This window comes from Schistocerca piceifrons, chromosome X (genome assembly GCF_021461385.2).
Source record: "Schistocerca piceifrons isolate TAMUIC-IGC-003096 chromosome X, iqSchPice1.1, whole genome shotgun sequence".
Classification (NCBI taxonomy): domain Eukaryota; kingdom Metazoa; phylum Arthropoda; class Insecta; order Orthoptera; family Acrididae; genus Schistocerca; species Schistocerca piceifrons.
Genome location: NC_060149.1, coordinates 961,282,863 through 961,302,297, shown reverse-complemented (window position 1 = coordinate 961,302,297; position 19,435 = coordinate 961,282,863).

Below are 19,435 nucleotides of genomic sequence, written 5' to 3'. Positions count from 1 at the left end.
CTTCTAAGGGTTTGTGTTTTGAGCGGCTCCTGGGAGACCAGTATTTGATTCCGATGCACCAGTGGAGGTTTAGTGTATCCCTTGGACCTTCACATTGACCATGAAACACAGATATTGCATCGGGATATAATACAAAAGGCACAATGCCGACTTAAGTACAAGAAGAGTGAATTTTCTTAGAGTTTGTGGTTTGAGCGGCCCCTGGGAGACCAGTATTAGATTCGGATGTACCAGTGCAGAATTACTGTATCACTTGGACCTTCAGCTTGAATATGAAACACAGAAATTGAATCGGGATCGATTTCAAAAGGCACAATGCAGACTTAAGTACAAGAAGAGTGGATCCTCTTAGAGTTTGTGCTTTGAGCGGCTCCTTGGGAACCAGTATTAGATTCCGATGCACCAGCGCAGGTTTACTGTATCCCTTGGACCTTCATATTGACCATGAAACATAGAAATTGCATCGGGATTGATTTAAAAATGACAATGCCGACTTAAGTACAAGAAGAGTGAATCTTCTAAGGAATTGTGATTTGAGCGGCTCCTGGGAGACCAGTCATAGATTCCGATGCACCAGTGCAATTTTACTGTATCCCTTGGCCCTTGAGCTTGACCTTGAAACACAGAAATTGCATCGGGATCGATTACAAAATGCACAATGCCGACTTAAGTACAAGAAGAGTGAATCTTCTAAGAATTTATTCTATGATCGTCTCCTGGGAGACCAGTAGTAGATACCGATGCACCAGTGAAGGTATACTGTATGACTTGGACCTTTACATAGACCATGAAACACAGAAATTACATCGGGATTGATTACAAAAGGGACAACGCCGACTAAAGTACAAGATGAGAGGATCTTCTAAGAGTTTGTGGTTTGAGCGGCTCCTTGGGACACCAGTATTAGATTCCGATGAACCACTGCAGGTTTACTGTATCCCTTGGACCTTCCCATTGACCATGAAGCACAGAAATTGAATCGGGATTGAATAGAAAACGCACAATGCCCACTTAAGTACAAGAACAGTGAATTTCTAAGAGTTTGTGATTTGAGCGGCTCCTTGGGACACCAGTATTAGATTCCGATGCACCAGTGCAAGTTTACTGTACGCCTTGGACCTTCACATCGACCATGAAGCACAGATATTGCATCGGGATTGAATGCAAAAGGCAAAATGCAGACTTAAGTACAAGAAGAGTGAATCTTCTAAGAGTTTGTGCTTTGAGCGGCTCCTTGCGAGACCAGTATTAGATTCCGATGCACCAGAGCAGGTTTACTGTATTCCTTTGACATTCACATTGACCATGAAACACAGAAATTGTATCGGGATTGGATACAAAATGCACAATGCCGACTTAAGTACCAAAAGAGTGAACCTTCTAAGAGTTTGAGTCTTGAGAAGCTCCTGGCAGACCAGTATTAGATTCCGATGCACCAGTGCAGGTTTACTGTATCCCTTGGACCTTCACATTGACCATGAAACATAGAAATTGCATCGGGATTGAATACAAAAGGCAGAATGCTTTCTTAAGTACAAGACGAGTGAAAGTTCTAAGAGTTTGAACTTTGAGCGGCTCCTGTGTGACCAGAATTAGATTCTGATGCACCAGTGCAGGTTTACTGTAACCCTTGGACATTCAACTTCACCATGAAACACAGAAATTACATCGGGATCGAATACAAAAGGCACATTTTCGACTTAAGTACAAGAAGAGTGATTTTTCTAAGAGTTTGTGCTTTGAGCGGCACCTTGGGACACCAGTATTAGATTCCGATGCAACAGTGGAGGTTTACTGTATTTCTTGGACCTTCACATTGACCATGAAACATAGAAATTGCATCGGGATTGAACACAAAAGGCACAATGCCGTCTTAAGTACAAGAAGAGAGAATCTTCTAAGAGATTGTGCTTTGAGTGGCTCCTGGGGGACTAGGATTAGATTCTGATGCACCAGTGCAGGTTTACTGTAACCCTTGGACCCTCACATTGACCATAAATCACAGAAATTGCATCGGGATTGAATACAAAAGGGCCAATGCCAACCTAAGTACAAGAAGAAAGAATCTTCTAAGAGTTTGTACTTTAAGCGGCTCCTGAGAGACCAGTATTAAATTCCAATGCACCAGTGCAGGTTTACTGTATCCCTTGGACCCTTACATTGACCATGAAACAAAGAAATTGCATCGGGATTGAATACAAAATGCACAATGCCGACTTGAGTACAAGAAGAGTGAATCTTCTAAGAGATTGTGCTTTGAGCGGCTCCTGGGGGACCAGTATTTGATTCCGATGCACCAGTGCTGGTTTAGTGTATCCTTTGGACCTTCACATTGACCATGAAACACAGAAATTGCATCGGGATTGAATACAAAAGGGACAGTGCCGACTTAAGTACAAGAAGAGTGAATTTTCTAAGAAATTGTGGTTTGAGCGGCCCCTGGGAGACCAGTATTAGATTCCGATGTACCAGTGCAGGTTTACTGTATCCCTTGGACCTTCAGCTTGAAAATGAAACACAGAAATTGCATCGGGATCGATTACAAAATGCACAGTGCCAACTTAAGTACAAGAAGAGTGGATCTTCTAAGAGTTTGTGCTTTGAGCGGCTCCTTGGGACACCAGTATAAGATTCCAATGCACCAGTGCAGGTTTACTGTATCCCTTGGACCTTCATATTGACCATGAAACATAGAAATTGCATCGGGTTTGAATTAAAAGGGACAATGCCGACTTAAGTACAAGAAGAGTGAATCTTCTAAGAATTTGTGCTTAGAGCGGCTCCTGGGAGACCAGTCATAGATTCCGATGCACCAGTGCAGGTTTACTGTATCCCTTGTACCTTCAGCTTGACCATGAAACACAGAAATTGCATCGGGATCGATTACAAAATGCACAATGCCGACTTAAGTACAAGAAGAGTGAATCTTCTAAGAGTTTATTCTATGAGCGGCTCCTGGGAGACCAGTAGTAGATTCCGATGCACCAGTGCAGGTATACTGTATCACTTGGACCTTTACATTAACCATGAAACACAGAAATTGCGTCGGGATAAATTACAAAAGGACAACGCCGACATAAGTACAAGAAGAGTGGATCTTCTAAGAGATTGTGCTTTGAGCGGCTCCCTGGGACACCAGTATTAGATTCCGATGCACAAGTGCAGGTTTACTGTACCCCTTGCACCTTCACATTGACCATGCAGCACAGATATTGCATCAGGATAGAATACAAAAGGCACAATGGCGACTTAAGTACAAGAAGAGTGAATCTTCTAAGAGTTTGTACTTTGAGCGGCTCCTTGGAGACCAGTATTAGATTCCGATGCACCAGTGCAGGTTTACTGTATCGCTTGGACCTTCACATTGACCATGGAACACAGATATTGCATCGGGATTAAATACAAAATGCACAATGCGGACTTAAGTACAAGAAGAGTGATTCTTCTAAGAGTTTGTTCTATGAGCGGCTCCTGGGAGACCAGTAGTAGATTCCGATGCACCAGTGCAGGTTTACCGTATCACTTGGACCTTTATATTGACCATGAAACACAGAAATTGCATCGGGATTGATTGCAAAAGGGTTAACGCCTACTTAAGTACACGAAGAGTGAATCTCCTAAGTGTTTGTGCTCTGAGCGATTCCTGGGGGACGAATATTAGATTCTGATGCACCAGTGCAGGTTTAGTGTAACCCTTGGGCCTTCATATGGACCTTGAATCACAGCAATTGCATCGGGATTAAACAGAAAAGGGACAATGCTAACTTAAGTACAAGAAGAGTGAAACTTCTAAGAGTTTGTGCTTTGAGCGGCTCCTTGGGATACCAGTATTAGATTCCGATGCACCACTGCAGGTTTACTGTATCCCTTGGACATTCACATTGACCATGAAGCACAGAAATTGAATCGGGATTGAATAGAAAACGATCAATGCCGACTTAAGTACAAGAAGAGTGAATCTTCTAAGAATTTGTGCTTTGAGCGGCTCCTGGGAGACCAGTCATAGATTCCGATGCACCAGTGCAGGTTTACTGTATCCCTTGGACCTTTACATTGACCATGAAACAAAGAAATGGCATCGGGATTGAATACAAAATGCACAATGCCGACTTAAGTACAAGAAGAATGAATCTTCTAAGGGTTTGTGTTTTGAGCGGCTCCTGGGAGACCAGTATTTGATTCCGATGCACCAGTGGAGGTTTAGTGTATCCCTTGGACCTTCACATTGACCATGAAACACAGATATTGCATCGGGATATAATACAAAAGGCACAATGCCGACTTAAGTACAAGAAGAGTGAATTTTCTTAGAGTTTGTGGTTTGAGCGGCCCCTGGGAGACCAGTATTAGATTCGGATGTACCAGTGCAGAATTACTGTATCACTTGGACCTTCAGCTTGAATATGAAACACAGAAATTGAATCGGGATCGATTTCAAAAGGCACAATGCAGACTTAAGTACAAGAAGAGTGGATCCTCTTAGAGTTTGTGCTTTGAGCGGCTCCTTGGGAACCAGTATTAGATTCCGATGCACCAGCGCAGGTTTACTGTATCCCTTGGACCTTCATATTGACCATGAAACATAGAAATTGCATCGGGATTGATTTAAAAATGACAATGCCGACTTAAGTACAAGAAGAGTGAATCTTCTAAGGAATTGTGCTTTGAGCGGCTCCTGGGAGACCAGTCATAGATTCCGATGCACCAGTGCAATTTTACTGTATCCCTTGGCCCTTGAGCTTGACCTTGAAACACAGAAATTGCATCGGGATCGATTACAAAATGCACAATGCCGACTTAAGTACAAGAAGAGTGAATCTTCTAAGAATTTATTCTATGATCGTCTCCTGGGAGACCAGTAGTAGATACCGATGCACCAGTGCAGGTATACTGTATGACTTGGACCTTTACATAGACCATGAAACACAGAAATTACATCGGGATTGATTACAAAAGGGACAACGCCGACTAAAGTACAAGATGAGAGGATCTTCTAAGAGTTTGTGGTTTGAGCGGCTCCTTGGGACACCAGTATTAGATTCCGATGAACCACTGCAGGTTTACTGTATCCCTTGGACCTTCCCATTGACCATGAAGCACAGAAATTGAATCGGGATTGAATAGAAAACGCACAATGCCCACTTAAGTACAAGAACAGTGAATTTCTAAGAGTTTGTGATTTGAGCGGCTCCTTGGGACACCAGTATTAGATTCCGATGCACCAGTGCAAGTTTACTGTACGCCTTGGACCTTCACATCGACCATGAAGCACAGATATTGCATCGGGATTGAATGCAAAAGGCAAAATGCAGACTTAAGTACAAGAAGAGTGAATCTTCTAAGAGTTTGTGCTTTGAGCGGCTCCTTGCGAGACCAGTATTAGATTCCGATGCACCAGAGCAGGTTTACTGTATTCCTTTGACATTCACATTGACCATGAAACACAGAAATTGTATCGGGATTGGATACAAAATGCACAATGCCGACTTAAGTACCAAAAGAGTGAACCTTCTAAGAGTTTGAGTCTTGAGAAGCTCCTGGCAGACCAGTATTAGATTCCGATGCACCAGTGCAGGTTTACTGTATCCCTTGGACCTTCACATTGACCATGAAACATAGAAATTGCATCGGGATTGAATACAAAAGGCAGAATGCTTTCTTAAGTACAAGACGAGTGAAAGTTCTAAGAGTTTGAACTTTGAGCGGCTCCTGTGTGACCAGAATTAGATTCTGATGCACCAGTGCAGGTTTACTGTAACCCTTGGACCTTCATATTGACCATGAATCACAGAAATTGCATCGGGATTGAATACAAAACGGACAATGCCAACTTAAGTACAAGATGAGTGAATCTTCTAAGAGTTTGTGCTTTGAGCGGCTCCTGGGAGACCAGTATTAGATTCCGATGCAACAGTGCAGGTTTACTGTATCCCTTGGACCTTCACATTGACCATAAAACACAGAAATTGCATCGACATTGAATATTTTCTGGACAATGCCGACTTAAAAACAAGATGAGTGAATCTTCTAAGAGTTTGAGCTTTGAGCGGCCCCTGGGAGACCAGTATTACATTCCGCTGCACCAGTGCAGGCTTACTCTATCGCTTGGGACATCACATTGACCATGAAACACAGAAATTGTATCGGGATTGGATACAAATTGCACAATGGCGACTTAAGTACAAGAAGAGTGAATCTTCTAAGAGTTTGTGTCTCTGAGCGGCTCCTGGGAGGCCTGTATTAGATTCCGACCTTTCAGCGCAGGTTTACTGTATCCCTTGGACCTTCAACTTGACCATGAAACACAGAAATTGCATAGAGATCGAATACAAAAGGCACAATGCCGACTTAAGTACAAGAAGAGTGAATCTTCTAAGAGTTTGTGTTTTGAGCGGCCCCTTGGGACACCAGTATTAGATTCCGATGCACCAGTCCAGGTTTAGTGCATCCCTTGGACCCTCACATTGACATGAAGCACAGAAATTGCATCGGGATTGAATAAAAAACGCACAATGCCGACTTAAGTACAAGAAGAGTGAATCCTCTAAGAGTTTGTGCTTTGAGCGGCTCCTTGGGACACCAGTATTAGATTCCGATGCACCTGTGCAGGTTTACTGTACCCCTTGGCCCTTAACATTGACCATGATGCACAGATATTGCATCGGGATTGAATACAAAAGGCACAATGGCAACTTAAGTACAGGAAGAGTGAATCTTCTAAGAGTTTGTACTTTGAGCAACTCCTTGAAGACCAGTATTAGATTCCGATGCACCAGCGCAGGTTTACTGTATCTCTAGGACCTTCACATTGACCATGAAACACAGAAATTGCATGGAGATTGAATACAGTTGGGACAATGCCGACTTAAGAACAAGATGAGTGAATCTTCTAAGAGTTCGTGCTTTGAGCGGCCCCTGGGAGACCAGTATTAGATTCCGATGAACTAGTGCAGGTTTACCGTATCCCTTGGACCTTCACATTGACCATGAAAGACAGAAATTCATCGGGAATGAAATCAAAAGGGGCAATGCGGAGTTAAGTACAAGAACAGTGTATCCTCTAAGAGTTTGTGCGTTGAGCGGCTCCTGGGAGACCAGTGTTAGATTCCGCTGCACCAGTGCAGGTTACTGTATCTCTTGTCACATCACATTGACCATGAAACACAGAAATTGCTTTGGGATTGAATACAAGTGGGAGTATGCCGACTTAAGTACAAGAAAATTGAATCTTCTATGAGTTTGTGATTTGAGCGGATCCTGGGAGACCAGTATTAGATTCCGATGCACCAGTGCAGGGTTACTGATCCCTGGGACCTTCACATTGACCATTAAACACAGACATTGCATCGGGAATGAATACAAAAGGTACAATGCCGACTTAAGTATAAGAAGGGTGAATCCTCTACGAGTTTGTGTTTTGAGCGGCTCCTGGGAGACCAGTATGAAATTCTGATGCACCAGTGCAGGTTTACTGTATCCCTTGGACATTCACATTGACCATGAAACATAGAAATTGTATCGGTATTGGATACAAAACGCACAATGTCGACTTAAGTACAAGTACAGTGAATCTTCTAGGAGTTTGAGTTTTGAGAGGCTCCTGGCAGACCAGTATTAGATTCCGATGCACCAGTGCAGGTTTACTGTAACCCTCGGACCTTCACATTGACCATGAAACACAGAAATTGCATCGGGATTGAATACAAAAGGCACTTGGCCAACTTAAGTACAAGAAGAGTGATTCCTATAAGAGTTTGTGCTTTGAGCGGCTCCTGGGAGACCAGTATTGGATTCCGATGCACCAGTGAAGGTTTACTGTATCCCTCGGACATTCACATTGACCATGAAACAAAGAAATTGCATCGGGATTGAATACAAAATGCACAATGCCGACTTAAGTACAAGAACAGTGAATCTCCTAGGAGTTTGAGTTTTGAGAGGCTCCTGGCAGACCAGTATTAGAATCCGATGCACCAGTGCAGGTTTACTGTAACACTTGGACCTTCACATTGACCATGAATCACAGAAATTGCATCGGGATTGAATACGAAAGGGACAATGCCAACTTAAGTAGAAGATGAGTGATTCTTCTAAGAGTCTGAGCTTTGAGCTGCCCCTGGGAGACCAGTATTAGATTCCGCTGCACCAGTGCAGGCTCACTGTATCGCTTGGGACATCACATTGACCATGGAACACAGATATTTCATCGGGATTGAATACAAAATGAACAATGCCGACTTAAGTACAAGAAGAGTGAATCTTCTAAGAGTTTGTTCTATGTGCGGCTCCTGGGAGACCAGTAGTAGATTCCGATGCACCAGTACAGCGTTACTGTATCACTTGGACCTTTACATTGACCATGAAATACAGAAATTGCATCGGGATTGATTACAAATGGGTTTTCGCCTACTTAAGTAAGGAAGAGTGAATCTTCTATACGTTTGTGCTCTGAGTGATTCCTGGGGGACCAGTATTAGATTCTGATGCACCAGTGCCTGTTTAATGTAACCCTTGGGTCTTCACATTGACCATGAATCACAGAAATTGCATCGGGATTGAACACAAAAGGGACAATGCCAACTTAAGTACAAGAGGAGAACATCTTCTAAGAGTTTGTGCTTTAAGCGGCTCCTGGGAGACCAGTGTTAAATTCCGATGCACGAGTTCAGGTTTACGGTATCCCTTGGACATTCACATTGACCATGAAACACAGAAATTGTATCCGGATTGGATACAAAATGCATAAGGCCGACTTAAGTACAAGAACAGTGGATGTTCTAAGAGTTTGAGTTTTGAGAGGCTCCTGACAGATCAGTATTAGATTCCGATGGACCAGTGGAGGTTTACTGTAACCCTTGGACCTTCACATTGACCAAGAATCACAGAAATAGCATCGGGATTGAATACAAAAGGGACAATACCAACTTAAGTACAAGAAGAGTGATTTTTCTAAGACTTGGTGCTTTGAGCGGCTCCTGGGAGACCAGTATTAGATTCCGATGCAACAGTGCAGGTTTACTGTATCCCTTGGACCTTCACATTGACCATAAAACACAGAAATTGCATCGACATTGAATATTTTCTGGACAATGCCGACTTAAAAACAAGATGAGTGAATCTTCTAAGAGTTTGAGCTTTGAGCGGCCCCTGGGAGACCAGTATTACATTCCGCTGCACCAGTGCAGGCTTACTCTATCGCTTGGGACATCACATTGACCATGAAACACAGAAATTGTATCGGGATTGGATACAAATTGCACAATGGCGACTTAAGTACAAGAAGAGTGAATCTTCTATGAGTTTGTGTCTTTGAGCGGCTCCTGGGAGGCCTGTATTAGATTCCGACCTACCAGCGCAGGTTTACTGTATCCCTTGGATCTTCAACTTGACCATGAAACACAGAAATTGCATAGAGATCGAATACAAAAGGCACAATGCCGACTTAAGTACAAGAAGAGTGAATCTTCTAAGAGTTTGTGTTTTGAGCGGCCCCTTGGGACACCAGTATTAGATTCCGATGCACCAGTCCAGGTTTAGTGCATCCCTTGGACCCTCACATTGACATGAAGCACAGAAATTGCATCGGGATTGAATAAAAAACGCACAATGCCGACTTAAGTACAAGAAGAGTGAATCCTCTAAGAGTTTGTGATTTGAGCGGCTCCTTGGGACACCAGTATTAGATTCCGATGCACCTGTGCAGGTTTACTGTACCCCTTGACCCTTAACATTGACCATGATGCACAGATATTGCATCGGGATTGAATACAAAAGGCACAATGGCGACTTAAGTACAGGAAGAGTGAATCTTCTAAGAGTTTGTACTTTGAGCAACTCCTTGAAGACCAGTATTAGATTCCGATGCACCAGCGCAGGTTTACTGTATCTCTAGGACCTTCACATTGACCATGAAACACAGAAATTGCATGGAGATTGAATACAGTTGGGACAATGCCGACTTAAGGACAAGATGAGTGAATCTTCTAAGAGTTCGTGCTTTGAGCGGCCCCTGGGAGACCAGTATTAGATTCCGATGAACTAGTGCAGGTTTACCGTATCCCTTGGACCTTCACATTGACCATGAAAGACAGAAATTCATCGGGAATGAAATCAAAAGGGGCAATGCGGAGTTAAGTACAAGAACAGTGTATCCTCTAAGAGTTTGTGCTTTGAGCGGCTCCTGGGAGACCAGTGTTAGATTCCGCTGCACCAGTGCAGGTTACTGTATCTCTTGTCACATCACATTGACCATGAAACACAGAAATTGCTTTGGGATTGAATACAAGTGGGAGTATGCCGACTTAAGTACGAGAAAATTGAATCTTCTATGAGTTTGTGATTTGAGCGGATCCTGGGAGACCAGTATTAGATTCCGATGCACCTGTGCAGGGTTACTGATCCCTGGGACCTTCACATTGACCATTAAACACAGAAATTGCATCGGGAATGAATACAAAAGGTACAATGCCGACTTAAGTACAAGAAGGGTGAATCCTCTACGAGTTTGTGTTTTGAGCGGCTCCTGGGAGACCAGTATGAGATTCTGATGCACCAGTGCAGGTTTACTGTATCCCTTGGACATTCACATTGACCATGAAACATAGAAATTGTATCGGTATTGGATACAAAACGCACAATGTCGACTTAAGTACAAGTACAGTGAATCTTCTAGGAGTTTGAGTTTTGAGAGGCTCCTGGCAGACCAGTATTAGATTCCGATGCACCAGTGCAGGTTTACTGTAACCCTCGGACCTTCACATTGACCATGAAACACAGAAATTGCATCGGGATTGAATACAAAAGGCACTTGGCCAACTTAAGTACAGGAAGAGTGATTCTTCTAAGAGTTTGTGCTTTGAGCGGCTCCTGGGAGACCAGTATTGGATTCCGATGCACCAGTGAAGGTTTACTGTATCCCTCGGACATTCACATTTACCATGAAACAAAGAAATTGCATCGGGATTGAATACAAAATGCACAATGCCGACTTAAGTACAAGAACAGTGAATCTCCTAGGAGTTTGAGTTTTGAGAGGCTCCTGGCAAACCAGTATTAGAATCCGATGCAACAGTGCAGGTTTACTGTAACCCTTGGACCTTCACATTGACCATGAATCACAGAAATTGCATCGGGATTGAATACGAAAGGGACAATGCCAACATAAGTAGAAGATGAGTGATTCTTCTAAGGGTTTCTGTTTTGAGCGGCTCCTGGGAGACCAGTATTAGATTCCGATGCAACAGTGCAGGTTTACTGTATCCCTTGGACCTTCACATTGACCATGAAACACAGAAATTGCATCGAGATTGAATACCTTTGGGACAATGCCGACTTAAGAACAAGATGAGTGAATCTTCTAAGAGTTTGAGCTTTGAGCTGCCCCTGGGAGACCAGTATTAGATTCCGCTGCACCAGTGCAGGCTCACTGTATCGCTTGGGACATCACATTGACCATGAAACACAGAAATTGCATCGGGATTGAATACATATGGGACAATGTCGACTTAAGGACAACATGACTTAATATCCTAAGAGTTTGTGCTTTGAGCGGCTCCTTGGAGACCAGTATTAGATTCCGATGCACCAGTGCAAGTTTACTGTATCCCTTGGACCTTCACATTGACCATGAAACACAGAAATTGCATCGGGAATGAATACAAAAGGTACAATGCCGACCTAAGTACAAGAAAAGAGATTCTTCTAAGAGTTTGTGCTTTGAGCGGCTCCTGGGAGACCAGTATTAGATTTCGGTGCAACAGTGCAAGTTCACTGTATCCCTTGGACCTTCTCATTGACCATGAAACATAGAAATTGGATCGGGATTGGATACAAAATGCACAATGCCGACTTAAGTACAAAAAGAGTGAATCTTCAAAGAGTTTGTGCTTTGAGTGGCTCTTGGGGGACCAGTATTAGATTCCGATGCACCAGTGCAGGTTTACTGTATCCCTTGGACCTTCACATTGACCGTGATACATAGAAATTGCATCGGGATTGAATACAAAAGGCACATTGCCGTCTTAAGTACAAGACGGGTGAATCTTGTATGAGTTTTTGTTTTGAGCGGCTCCTAGGAGACCAGTATTAGATTCTGATGCACCAGTGCAGGTTTACTGTAACCCTTGGACCTTCACATTGACCATGAATCACAGAAATTCCAGCGGGATTGAAGGCAAAATGCACAATGCCGACTTAAGTACAAGAACAGTGAATCTTCTAAGAGGTAGAGATTTGAGAGGCTCCTGGCACACCAGTATTAGATTCCGATGCACCAGTGCAGGTTTACTGTATCCCTTGGATCTTTACATTGACCATGATACTAAGAAATTGCATCGGGATTGAATTCAAAATGCATAATGCCGCCTTAAGTACAAGAAGAGTGATTCTTCTAAGAGTTTGTGCTTTGAGCGGCTCCTGGGAGACCAGTATTTGATTCCGATGCACCAGTGCTGGTTTAGGGTATCCGTTGGACCTTCACATTGACCATGAAACACAAAATTTGCATCGGGGTTGAATACAAAAGGGACAGTGAAGACTTAAGAAGAGTGAATTTTCTAAGAGTTTGTGCTTTGAGCGGCTCCTGGGAGACCAGTAATAGATTCCGATGGACCAGTCAAGGTTTACTGTATCCCTTGGAGCGTCAACGTGACCATGAAACACTGAAATTGCATTGGGATTGAATATAAAATGGACAATGCCGACTTAAGTACAAAAAGAGTGAATTTTCTAAGAATTTGTGGTTTGAGCGGCTCCTGGGAGACCAGGATTAGATTGCGATGTACCAGTGCTCGTTTACTGTATCCCTTGGACCATCACATTGACCATGAACCTCAGAAACTGCATTGGCATTGAATGAAAAGGGACAATGCCGACTTAAGTACAAGAAGAGTGAATCTTCTAAGTGTTTGTACTTTGAGCGGCTCCTCGGAGACCAGTATTAGATTCCGATGCACCAGTGCAGGTTTACTGTATCGCTTGGACCTTCACATTGACCATGAAACGCAGAAATTGCATCGGGATTGAATACAAAATGCACAATGCCGACTTAAGTAGAAGAAGAGTGAATCGTCTAAGAGATTGTGCTTTGATCGGCTCCTGGGAGACCAGTATTAGAATCCGATGCATCAGTGCAGGTTTACTGTATCACTTGGACCTTCACATTGACCATGAAACACAGATATTGCATCGGGATTGAATACAAAACACGCAATGACGACTTAAGTAAAAGTTGAGTGAAACTTCTTAGAGTTTGTGCTATGAGCAGCGCCTGGGAGACCAGTACTAGATTCCGATGCGCCAGTGCAGGATTACTGTATCCCTTTGACCCTCACATTGGCCATGAAACACAGAAATTACATCGGGATTGAATACAAAACACACAATGCCTACCTAAGTACAAGAAGGGTGAAATTTCTTAGAGTTTGTGCTTTGAGCGGCTCCTGGGAGACCAGTATTAGATTCCGATGCACCAGTGTAGGTTTACTGTATCACTTGGACCTCCAAATTGACCATGAAACACAAATATTGCATCGGGATTGAATACAAGTAGAGGGAATCTTCCAAATGTTTGTGCTTTGAGTGGCTCCTGGGAGACCAGAATTAGATTCCGATGCACCAGTGCAGGTTTACTGTATCACTTGGACCTTCAAATTGACCCTGAAACACAGACATTGCATCGGGATTGAATACAAAAGGGAAAATGCCGACTTAAGTACAAGAAGAGTGAATCTTCTAAGATTTGGAGTTTCGAGAGGCTCTGGGAGACCAATATAAGATTCAGATGCTCCAGTGCAGGTTTACTGCATCCCTTGGACCTTCACATTGACCATGAAACACAGAAATTGCATCGGGATTGAATACAAAATGCACAATGCCGACTTAAGTAAAAGAAGAGTGAATCTTCTAGGTGTTTGTGCTTTGAGCGGCTCCTGGGAAACCAGTATTAGATTCTGTGGCACCAGTGCAGGTTTACTGTATCCCTCGGACCTTCACATTTACCATAAAGCACAGAAATTGCACCGGCATTGAATGCAAAAGGGATAAAGCTGACCTAAGTCCAAGAAGAGTGATTCTTCTAAGAGTTTGTGTTTGAGCGGCTCCTATAAGACCAGTATTAGATTCCGATGCACCACAGCAGGTTTACTGTATCCCTTTGACCTTCACATTGACCATGAAACACAGAAATTGCATCGGGATTGAATACAAAAATGACAATCCCGGCTGAAGTACAAGAAGAGTGAATCTACTATGAGTTTGTGGTTTGAGCAGTACCTAGGAGACCAGTATTAGATTCCGATGCACCAGTGCAGGTTTACCGTATCCCTTGGACCTTCACATTGACCATGAAACACAGAAATTGCATCGGGATTGAATAGAAAAATCACAATGCCGTCTTAAGTACAAGAAGAGTGAATCTTCTAAGTGTTTGTGCTTTGTGCGGCTCCTGGGAGACCAGTATTAGATTCCGATGCACCAGTGCAGTTTTACTGTATCTCTAGGACTTTCACATTGACCATGAAACACAGAAGTTGCATCGAGATTGAATACAATTGGGACAATGCCGACTTAAGAACAAGATGAGTGAATCTTCCTAGAGTTTGTGCTTTGAGCGGCCCCTGGGAGACCAGTATTAGATTCCGATGAACTAGTGCAGGTTTACCGTATGCCTTGGACCTTCACATTGCCCATGAAAGACAGAAATTCATCGGGAATGAAATCAAAAGGGGCAATGCCGAGTTAAGTACAAGAACAGGGTATCTTCTAAGAATTTGTGCTCTGAGCGGCTCCTGGGAGACCAGTATTAGTTTCCGCTGCACCAGTGCAGGTTTGCTTTATCGCTTGGGACATCACATTGACCATGAAACACAGAAATTGCTTTGTGATTGAATACAAGTGGGGGTATACCGACTTAAGTACAAGAAAAGTGAATCTTCTAAGAGTTCGTGCATTGAGTGGCTCCTGGGAGACCAGTATTAGATTCCGATGCACCAGTGCAGGTTTACTGTATCCCTTGGACGTTCACATTGACCATGAAACACAGATATTGTATAGGGATTGGATACAAAATGTACAATGCCGACTTGACTACAAGAAGAGTGAATCTTCTAAGAGTTTGAGTTCTGAGAGGCTCCTCGGAGCCCAGTATTAGATTGCGATGCACCAGTGCTCAGTTACTGTATCCCTTGGACCTTCACAGTGACCATGAAACTCAGAAATTGCATTGGGATTGAATACAAAATGAACAATGCCGACTTAAGTACAAGAAGAGTGAATCTTCTAAAAATTAGTGCTTTGAGTGGTTCCTGGAAGACCAGTATTAGATTCCGACGTACCAGCGCATTTTTACTGTATCCCTTGGACCTTCAACTTGACCGTGAAACACAGAAATTGCATCGAGATCGAATACAATAAGCACAATGCCCACTTAAGTACAAGAAGAGTGAATCTTCTAAGTGTTTGTGGTTTGAGCGACTCCTTGAGAGACCAGTATTAGATTCCGATGCACCAGTGCAGGTTTACTGTATCCCTTGGACCTTCACATTGACCATGGAGCACAGAAAATGCATCGGCATTGAATACAAAAGCACAAAACCGACTTAAGTACAAGATGAGTGAATCTTCTAAGAGTTTGTGTTTTGAGCGGCTCCTGGGAGATCAGTATTAGATTCCGATGCACCAGTGCATTTTTTACTGTATCCCTTGGACCTTCACATTGACCATGAAACACAGATATTGCATCGGGATTGAATACAAAACAAGCAATGCCGACTTAAGTAAAAGTTGAGTGAAACTTCTTAGAGTTTGTGCTATGAGCGGCTCCTGGGAGACCAGTACTAGATTCCGATGCACCAGTGCAGGTTTACTGTACCCCCTGGACCTTCATATTGACCATGAAACACAGAAGTTGCATCGGGAATGAATACAAACAGGACAATGCCGACTTAAGTACAAGAAGAGTGAATCTTCTAAGATTTGGAGTTTTGAGAGGCTCTGGGAGACCAATATAAAATTCAGATGCTCCAGTGCAGGTTTACTGCATCCCTTGGACCTTCACATTGACCATGAAACACAGAAATTGCATCGGGATTGAATACAAAATGCACAATGCCGACTTAAGTAGAAGAAGGGTGAATCTTCTACGAGTTTGTGGTTTGAGCGGCTCCTGGGAGACCTGTATTAGATTACGAGGTACCAGTGCACGTTTACTGTATCCCTTTGACCTTCACATTGACCATGAAACACAGAAATTGCATCGGGATTGAATACAAAAATGACAATCCCGGCTGAAGTACAAGAAGAGTGAATCTACTATGAGTTTGTGGTTTGAGCAGTACCTGGGAGACCAGTATTAGATTCCGATGCACCAGTGCAGGTTTACCGTATCCCTTGGACCTTCACATTGACCATGAAACACAGATATTGCATCGGGATTGAATAGAAAAATCACAATGCCGTCTTAAGTACAAGAAGAGTGAATCTTCTAAGTGTTTGTGCTTTGTGCGGATCCTGGGAGACCAGTATTAGATTCCGATGCACCAGTGCAGTTTTACTGTATCTCTAGGACCTTCATATTGACCATGAAACACAGAAATTGCATCGAGATTGAATACAATTGGGACAATGCCGACTTAAGAACAAGATGAGTAAATCTTCCTAGAGTTTGTGCTTTGAGCGGCCCCTGGGAGACCAGTATTAGATTCCGATGAACTAGTGCAGGTTTACCGTATGCCTTGGACCTTCACATTGCCCATGAAAGACAGAAATTCATCGGGAATGAAATCAAAAGGGGCAATGCCGAGTTAAGTACAAGAACAGGGTATCTTCTAAGAATTTGTGCTCTGAGCGGCTCCTGGGAGACCATTATTAGTTTCCGCTGCACCAGTGCAGGTTTGCTTTATCGCTTGGGACATCACATTGACCATGAAACACAGAAATTGCTTTGGGATTGAATACAAGTGGGGGTATACCGACTTAAGTACAAGAAAAGTGAATCTTCTAAGAGTTTGTGCATTGAGTGGCTTCTGGGAGACCAGTATCAGATTCCGATGCACCAGTGCGGGTTTACTGTATCCCTTGGACCTTCACAGTGACCATGAAACTCAGAAATTGCATTGGGATTGAATACAAAATGAACAATGCCAAATTAAGTACAAGAAGAGTGAATCTTCTAAAAATTAGTGCTTTGAGTGGTTCCTGGAAGACCAGTATTAGATTCCGACGTACCAGCGCATTTTTACTGTATCCCTTGGACTTTCAACTTGACCGTGAAACACAGAAATTGCATCGAGATCGAATACAAAAAGCACAATGCCCACTTAAGTACAAGAAGAGTGAATCTTCTAAGTGTTTGTGGTTTGAGCGACTCCTTGAGAGACCAGTATTAGATTCCGATGCACCAGTGCAGGTTTACTGTATCCCTTGGGCCTTCACATTGACCATGGAGCACAGGAAATGCATCGGCATTGAATACAAAAGGCACAAAACCGACTTAAGTACAAGATGAGTGAATCTTCTAAGAGTTTGTGTTTTGAGAGAATCTGGGAGATCAGTATTAGATTCCGATGCACCAGTGCATTTTTTACTGTATCCCTTGGACCTTCACATTGACCATGAAACACAGATATTGCATCGGGATTGAATACAAAACACGCAATGCAGACTTAAGTAAAAGTTGAGTGAAACTTCTTAGAGTTTGTGCTATGAGCGGCTGCTGGGAGACCAGTACTAGATTCCGATGCACCAGTGCAGGTTTACTGTATCACTTGGATCTTCAAATTGACCATGAAACACAGAAATTGCATCGGGATTGAATACAAAAGGGACAATGCCGACTTAAGTACAAGAAGAGTGAATCTTCTAAGAGTTTGTGCTTTGAGCGGCTCCTGGGAGACCAGTATTAGATTCCGATGCACCAGTGCAGGTTTACTATATCCCTTGGACATTCACATTGACCATGAAAAACAGAAATTGTATCGGGATTGGATACAAAATGCACAATGCCGACTTTATTACAAGAAGAGTGAATCTTCTACGAGTTTGAGTTTTGAGAGAATCTGGGAGACCAGTATTAGATTCCGATGCACCAGTGCTGGTTTACTGTATCCCTTGGACCTTCACGTTGACCATGCAACACAGAAATTGCACCGGCATAAATACAAAAGGGATAAAGCTGACTTAAGTCCAAGAAGAGTGATTCTTCTAAGAGTTTGTACTTTGAGAGGCTCCTGGAAGACCAGTATTAGATTCCGATGAACCAGAGCAGGTTTACTGTATCCCTTGGACCTTCACATTGACCATGAATCACAGAAATTGCATCAGGATTGAATGCAAAAGGCACAATGCCAACTTAAGTATAAGAAGAGTGAATGTTCTACGAGTTTGTGGTTTGAGCGGCTCCTGGGAGACCTGTATTAGATTACGAGGTACCAGTGCACGTTTACTGTATCCCTTTGACCTTCACATTGACCATGAAACACAGAAATTGCATCGGGATTGAATACAAACGTGACAATGCCGGCTGAAGTACAAGAAGAGTGAATCTACTAAGAGTTTGTGGTTTGAGCAGCTCCTGGGAGACGAGTAAGAGTTTCCAAGGCACCAGTGCAGGTTTGCCGTATCGCTTGGACTTTCGCATTGACCATGAAACACAGAAATTGCATCAGGATTGAATACAAAAGGTACAATGCCGACTTAAGTACAAGAAGAATGAATCTACTAAGAGTTTGTGGTTTGAGCAGCACCTGGGAGACCAGTAAGAGTTTCCAAGGCACCAGTGCAGGTTTGCCGTATCGCTTGGACTTTCGCATTGACCATGAAACACAGAAATTGCATCAGGATTGAATACAAAAGGTACAATGCCGACTTAAGTACAAGAAGAATGAATCTACTAAGAGTTTGTGGTTTGAGCAGCACCTGGGAGACCAGTAAGAGTTTGCAAGGCACCAGTGCAGGTTTGCCGTATCGCTTGGACTTTCGCATTGACCATGAAACACAGATATTGCATCGGGATTGAATACAAAAGGTACAATGCCGACTTAAGTACAAGAAGAGTGATACTTCTAAGAGTTTGTGCTTTGAGCGGCTCCTGGGAGACCACTATTACATTCCGATGCGCCAGTGCAGGATTACTGTATTCCTTGGACCCTCACATTGGCCATGAAACACAGAAATTGCATCGGGATTGAATACAAAACACACAATGCCTACTTAAGTACAAGAAGGGTGAAATTTCTTAGAGTTTGTGCTTTGAACGGCTCCTGGGAGACCAGTATTAGATTCCGATGCACCAGTGCAGGTTTACTGTATCACTTGGACCTTCAAATTGACCATGAAACATTAATATTGCATCGGGATTGAATACAAGTAGAGGGAATCTTCCAAATGTTTGTGCTTTGAGCGGTTCCTGGGAGACCAGTATTATATTCCGATGCACCAG